The sequence below is a fragment of the Hipposideros armiger genome, unplaced genomic scaffold, assembly GCF_001890085.2.
Source record: "Hipposideros armiger isolate ML-2016 unplaced genomic scaffold, ASM189008v1 scaffold_213, whole genome shotgun sequence".
NCBI lineage: Eukaryota > Metazoa > Chordata > Mammalia > Chiroptera > Hipposideridae > Hipposideros > Hipposideros armiger.
Genome location: NW_017731563.1, coordinates 2565183 through 2572496, shown reverse-complemented (window position 1 = coordinate 2572496; position 7314 = coordinate 2565183). Strand labels below are relative to the sequence as shown.

General features: G+C 45.5%; 1 protein-coding gene across 31 annotated transcripts in view; it reads right to left on the bottom strand.

Moving 5' to 3' along the window:
• The window catches only part of CACNA1C (calcium voltage-gated channel subunit alpha1 C), a 776856-nt gene that overhangs the window by 290093 nt on the left and 479449 nt on the right, over window positions 1-7314 (bottom strand). The gene's annotated exons all lie outside the window — the stretch shown is intronic.

The following is a 7314-nucleotide window of genomic DNA, read 5'->3' as shown; positions in this document are numbered from 1 at the left end:
TTGGAAGTGCTGAAAAGGCTGCATGAAAAAGTTAGACGACCTGAACCTTTTGCCAACAAATCATAGCTCTTGCGTCATGACAATGCACCAGCTCCCACAGCACTATCTGTGAGGGAGTTTTTAGCCATTAATCAAATAACTGTATTGGAACACCCTCCCTATTCACCTAATCTGTTCCCCAATGACTTCTTTCTTTACCAGAAGATAATGGAAATATTGAAAGGAAGATATTTTGATGACATTCAGGACATTAAGGGTAATATGATTTCCAGCAGGCAAGGAAATGAAATGCCCACTAGCGGCAGCCTGGCCACACCTCCTATGTGGTTCAGAGACATGAATGTGCACATGAACTTCAGCAAATGGCAGCCTTGTTCGGGCAGCAGGCTCCTCTGGGCCTGGCTGTAGGGGGACCAGGACTCTGCCTGTCTAAGTGGCCCCGGGCTCCTGCCTCAAAGGGAACAACAATTCCCTCACCCAGCCCCTGTGACAGCTTTGTCTGCCCTCTGGATGCTCTGGTTCTGTTCTGGTGGTTTGCTTGAAAGGATCAGAGGACCGCCAGGCTGTGCGCTGTGCAGAAGCACCTGGGCACAAAGCATCAAGCTGGAGAAAACCCTGAAGCTCCTTCAGTCCAGCATCTCAGTTTTTCAGATGGGGACAGTCAGGCACAATGAGGAGAAGGACTTGCCAAAGCCACAAAGCTGCATAATGCAAATGACATAGTGATAATGCTCATTTACAACAGTCCATTATTTTTTAGAAAAGCATGTTGTGTCTATGCCTTTTCTGATCCACCATTCAGAACATGTGCCTACTCCATTATCTGATTTCTCCTGATGGGACCTGTGTTGGGAGGGCCGTGTGTGGGGTAATAGTCTTACTGTGAGCACAGCATACTTCCTCTATCAGATTATGCTGTTCTGGACGCCAGGGCTCGGGAATCACCTTGTACCAGCACACCCTGAACAATGGCCGAACATCGGACAGGGAATCTTAAGGACTTGATCTGCTGCTTGTTACCATGGTTCCTGGGCACAGCTCTTTGCCTCAGTTTTCTCATCTTGTAAAATGGGATTACAAAACCTACCTCATAAAGATCTCATGAATTTGAAATAAGAAACTTAAGTGATATTTATTACAGTTTTTTGTAATCATCAAAGTGCTATACAAATGAGTTATTATTACTATAAAAGTAAGCAAAAATGAAAAAAATAATCTCAATGTGAACCAAGCAGTGAGAAGTGCTGATTTCTCAGTCAAGACTGAAGCATGCAGAAGAGAAGTGACCAAGATCAAACAGGAAGACTGTGAAGAGCCTGAGAGTGGGCCCCCAACCTCCTGCTCATGCTAACACTCACCTCCGGCCTCACTCTGACTCTCTGTTAGCCTCAGCACACCCCCACCCCATGTCCCTCACCCCCAGGTACTGACAGAGGAGGTTGTGGGATATAGGGTCATAGACTCCTAAAGCAGGAGAAAGTAGGCCCCAGAGTATTGGAGCCCCTTCACCTGAGTTGCTAGTTGCTAGATCTCCAGGTGGCCATGAGGAGGGTGATAAAACTCTTTCATGGATGGCACCTGGAGCTGTCGGAAGCACCAGGGCAGCAATGCAAATATGCAAAGATATGGTCCCCGCTCTGCAGGAGCCCACAGTCCACTTCCTGCTCCAGGAAGTCACTGAGTTTCTCCCTGACCACTGCTCCTAGCCTCTCTGCTGATCATCGGTCACCTAAAAAGGGCTAACTCGCCTCCAAATCAGGCTCAACTCCTCACACTTGAGCCCTTTTGAGAAACTGGCTGACACCTATACTGAAGGCAGATCTAATTTAATAAGTGTTTCCTGCAAGCTGCAAACAGTCATCATTTTGGCTTTTGGTGGGTGTCTTCTTTCCCTTGTAAAAATGGGCCTGTTGTCCTTGCTGATCAGTTCAATTATAATGACATGAAACAGAGAACAATAAACGGGGGACATGCCCTAAGAAGGGAGTGTGCTAACAGTGATTCAGTCTTTCCCTTTGGGAACCTGGCAGGGGTGACGTGGGCTTGAGCTGTCCCTCCTTGTGAAGATGGATTTTGTAATAGGTGAGAAGGGGGGATGGGAATCTTGGGATCCGATAACAGAGGCCATGGAGCCCAGGGTCCTCCATTCACCCCGATATTTACTATATCCTGCTGAAAACTGCTCACGACACAGCAGGGCAGCAGAGCTGTACCCACTGCTTGGTGGTGGGGTTCCTCCTGCCCTTTTATGGCAGGCAAATGAAGTGACTAGACCTGAATACCTCACACAAGGGCCTAATTTTGGCTTCCCGTTCTCATTACACGCCAGGTGCTGGGCACAATACTTTACAGAGATCATCTTAAAACAACCCTGGGAGGTGGGTACCAGAATTATTCTCATTTTACAGGATTGGAACCACAGTCTGCCTGGCACGGAGCTGGTTTCTTAACCATTATGTTATATGGACTTCTCAGCAGACAACAACACATTTGGATCCCTGGATTCCATATTGCCTCTTATTGTTTTTTCTCCCTCTGGAAGCATAGAATAGAGCAGGGGTAATTAGCAAACCGTGGCAGTAAAAGCACCATCCTGGAAGTCAGAAATCATGGGCTCTAATTTTAGTTTCGCCATCATCAAGCTGGCTGACTCTGGTTGGCCACACAGCCTCTGTAAACCTGATTTTTCTCATCCACAACACCCACGAAATGAAGAGGTTGGATTTTATCAGTGGATCCCAAACTTTGGTTCTCTGATGACTTAGGTAGGCCCTCAGGCAAGATACCCAGTGTCTCTGGATTTCAGATAGAAATAAGAAGACATGTCCTGCTCACTCATGGGATGCAATATAACATAGCAGACCTATAGAAAGTTAGGCTCACTGTTCAAATGCCCTGGGCTCTTGTTAAATATACGGCTCCTGGGCCCCATCCCAGATGTGCTGAATCAGAATATTCTGAGAAGGGCCTGGGAGTCTGGATTTCTTACAGGCTCCCCAGCTTCTGAAGAGCCCAAGTTGGGAACTACAAGTCTAAATGGTGTCCATGGTTCCTCTGGGCTACAAGATTCTCAAACATATTCCTGCATCCTGGGAGCGAAATTGTTCTACCAGGAACAACTGGACCTGCCGTGCCCGGCAAGAGGTGCAATGGGTGAGGAGACACAGAAGCTGTGCCTGAAGCTTCCCATAGGAGAGTGACGTGTGGCTTTTACAGAGACATCTGAGGCCACGAGTTGGCAGTGGGTGTGCTTCCAGGGTGGGGGACTCAGGAGCAAAGGGGAGGCTAAGTGAGGAAGGACAGTCAGGCTTGCTCTCTGCCATCAGCCTGTGGTGACTGGGCTCTCTGTGTCCAGCTTTGCAGAAGGGCTGTGGGGACACAGGAAGGACTTCACGTACTTCGTCAGGAATAAGATGTGTATGTCCAGACCACTGCCACACCCAGCAAAGTGTACATAGTGGGAAGCAACTAAAGAACAGAGAACGGGGCTGCTCGAGTTTAAAGGGGGAAAAGGCAAAGGAAGTCGTGTTTACAGAGCACCTACTATGTGCCAGCATTGAGTCTCATACATGCCTGGCCCAGAGGCTCAGTCACCCAGAGGTGACTCCCTCTGGGCTGGGCAGGGAAAGAACAGGTGGGATAAGGTGTTCCAGGTGGGGAAGCAAACCCAAGGCAAGTATAAGGGAGAACAGGTTTACATGTGTCCACAAACAGTCTTGAGAACTAGTGGAGACTATCTTGGACCATGAATCAAGGTGTCTGGGCCACATGGCCAGTAACCATTAGCAGGTCCTCAGGCAAGACACATGTGTTTCTGGATTTCAATTAGAAATTAAAAGACTTGTCCTGCTAACTCATGGGATGAAATATAACATAGCAGATCCATCTGTAGAAAGTGAGGGCCATCACTCAAACCTCAGGCTTTAGTATGCACAGCCTTCGCTCATACTTAGTGTACACAGTCCCACCTCACTGGGGTTGGCTTGAACACCCAGGCTTGTGGGATTTACCCAAGATGGGCCTTGCTGAGTTCCTGGTGCACAGGATATCATGACTTTCCTGGAAGTGAGCAAAGGAAGTGGTATCTATCAAATAGCTCCCAGTACCTCTTCCAAATTTCTGAACTTGACACACAAAGCCATCTCCTGGACAACAAGAAGCACACTGTCAGCCAATATGTGCCTGTCACTCCTGGAAAAGGGCAGACTAAGCACTGGAGAGGAGATAGAATAGAAGCTGGAGGGCAGGGAATGATCCTGGGTCAGCAGACAAGCTCGTTCCGGCACAAGCTTGGCTAAAGCAGAGGCTCATGGGGGAGGGACAGGACAGGGCTGGTCAGGGAGGGTTTCAAATGTCAAATGGGCTCTTTTCTATAGGCAGTGTTGAACCAATAATGCATAAGTAAATCTTATGAAAGCACTTTTCAGGTAGAATTAAACAGATTTTTTTCAATTTCCAAGCAAGTAATACAAGATGGCCTTTCTTGAGGAAGTAAAATTTCCATTATTTGCAGATGACATGATACAATATATAGAGAACCCCAAAGATTCCACCCAAAGACTATTAGAACTGATAAATCAATTTAGTGAAGTAGCAGGATATAAAATTAATACTCAGAAATAGGTTCCATTTTTATATACCAATAATGAACTATTAGAAAGAGAAATTAGAAAAATAAACAATCCCATTTATAACTGCATCAAAAACAAAAACTTAGAAATAAATTTAACCAAGAAAGTAAAAGACCTGTACTCAGAAAATTATAAGACATTGAAGAGAGAAAGTAAAGAAGATACAATTAAATGAAAACATATACCATGCTCATGGATAGGAAGAATTAATATAGTTAAAATGTCCATACTACTCAAAGCAATTATAGATTCAATGCAATCCCTATCAAAACACCAATGATGTTTTTCACAGAACTGAACAAATAATCCTAAAATTTATACAGAACCATAAAAGACCCCGAATAGGCATAGTAATCCTAAGAAACAAGAATAAAGTGCTACCTGACATCAAATCATACTACAAGGCTATAGGAATCAAAATTGCATGGTATTGGCATAAAAATAGATACATAGATCAATGGAAGAGAATAGAGAGCCCAGAAATAAACCCATGTCTATATGGTCATTTAATCTATGACAAAGGAAGCAAGAATTTACATTGGCATAATGACAGNGAGCACGTGACCCAAATCTTTTCTTTAGGCGGACATGTGCATGTCCATATATGAAGCATGGAATCATGGCAACCATCTGGGGACCATGAGGACTGCTAGTTGAGGACAAGAGCAACATGCTGAGGGTAGCAGAGAGAAAGAGTGGAAAGAATTGGGGTCCTGAATAAAGTTGTTGAATCAATAAATGTACTCAACTAACTTTGGTGCCATGCTAATTTGAGGCTTATTTTGTGTGAGGTAAAATTTCCTTATTGTAAAAACTATTTCAAGTTGAGTTTTTTAATACTTGCCTCTAAAAGCATCCTTATTGATAGGCTCTATTTGCTATCTCTACATGCTATTCTTCCTTCTGCCTCTTTATCCTACTTCTACTCAGTGCTTCTATCCCTTATCCGCCATTTGGGCACATTAAAACAAGCATAGTGTCACCCAGCTGGGAAAGGCAGGAGCTCCGTAAACACTATGACAAATGTTCCTCTGTCTTCTGGTTAGCTCTCAGCCCATGCGTGAGATGCTTATTTCAGATTACTATCTCAGATGAGATCTAGAGAGATCAGCCCAAATCCCTGTCAGATGGTAGCCACGTAATTCTGTGCTTAGCCTCTTGTTACAGCACGGGGTTGTTGAGACAAAGGATATGCTGCATGAGGGAGTCATGTTATAGTCCTAAAAGAGGTGGGGAGTGGGGGAGGGAGGTGGATGGTGTGGCATCCAGGAACCCCTCCAATATCCCTGGGGCAGAGATAAAGGACACAGATGCAGACCTGGTATTTCTCTTCTAGGGTGGGTTTTTTTCTTACCCTCAAGAAATGAAGGATTTTTTGAGCAAGGAACTTTATGGAATCTCACTTTCATCATGCCACTTCCCTCCTCAACTTATAGGGACTTCCCGTTCCTAGCTCATCAGGCCTCAACCTCCCTGCTTGAATCTTTCCCTTCCTACCTGTGTACCCTGTCTTCTCCTAACACCTACCACACAAGTTATGGTGCTACCTCCCTTTCTACCTAGTTCCATGCCAGCCTCTGTGGCCACCTGCCTGGCATGTTCTCATGTACTCCAGGGCCAGTTGGGTTCCTCCTCCCCTTAGAGGGTTGCTTTGACTTTTCCAGGGCTCTCAGTCTCTGTGGGCCCTCCAGTCTTATGGCCAGTCTGTCTATGCTGTTCAATTGGGATTTTTATGGTTGGACAAGTAAGTTCGCGAACTTGTTGCAATGATGTTGCTACCCTCTTTTGATATCAGAGGGATTATTCATTATGAATTTGTACCAACTGGACAAACAGTTACCCAAGTTTACTATTTGGAAGTGCTGAAAAGGCTGCATGAAAAAGTTAGACGACCTGAACCTTTTGCCAACAAATCATAGCTCTTGCGTCATGACAATGCACCAGCTCCCACAGCACTGTCTGTGAGGGAGTTTTTAGTCAGCAAACAAATAACTGTATTGGAACACCCTCCCTATTCACCTAATCTGTTCCCCAATGACTTCTTTCTTTACCAGAAGATAATGGAAATATTGAAAGGAAGATATTTTGATGACATTCAGGACATTAAGGGTAATATGATTTCCAGCAGGCAAGGAAATGAAATGCCCACTAGCGGCAGCCTGGCCACACCTCCTATGTGGTTCAGAGACATGAATGTGCACATGAACTTCAGCAAATGGCAGCCTTGTTCGGGCAGCAGGCTCCTCTGGGCCTGGCTGTAGGGGGACCAGGACTCTGCCTGTCTAAGTGGCCCCGGGCTCCTGCCTCAAAGGGAACAACAATTCCCTCACCCAGCCCCTGTGACAGCTTTGTCTGCCCTCTGGATGCTCTGGTTCTGTTCTGGTGGTTTGCTTGAAAGGATCAGAGGACCGCCAGGCTGTGCGCTGTGCAGAAGCACCTGGGCACAAAGCATCAAGCTGGAGAAAACCCTGAAGCTCCTTCAGTCCAGCATCTCAGTTTTTCAGATGGGGACAGTCAGGCACAATGAGGAGAAGGACTTGCCAAAGCCACAAAGCTGCATAATGCAAATGACATAGTGATAATGCTCATTTACAACAGTCCATTATTTTTTAGAAAAGCATGTTGTGTCTATGCCTTTTCTGATCCACCATTCAGAACATGTGCCTACTCCATTATCTGATTT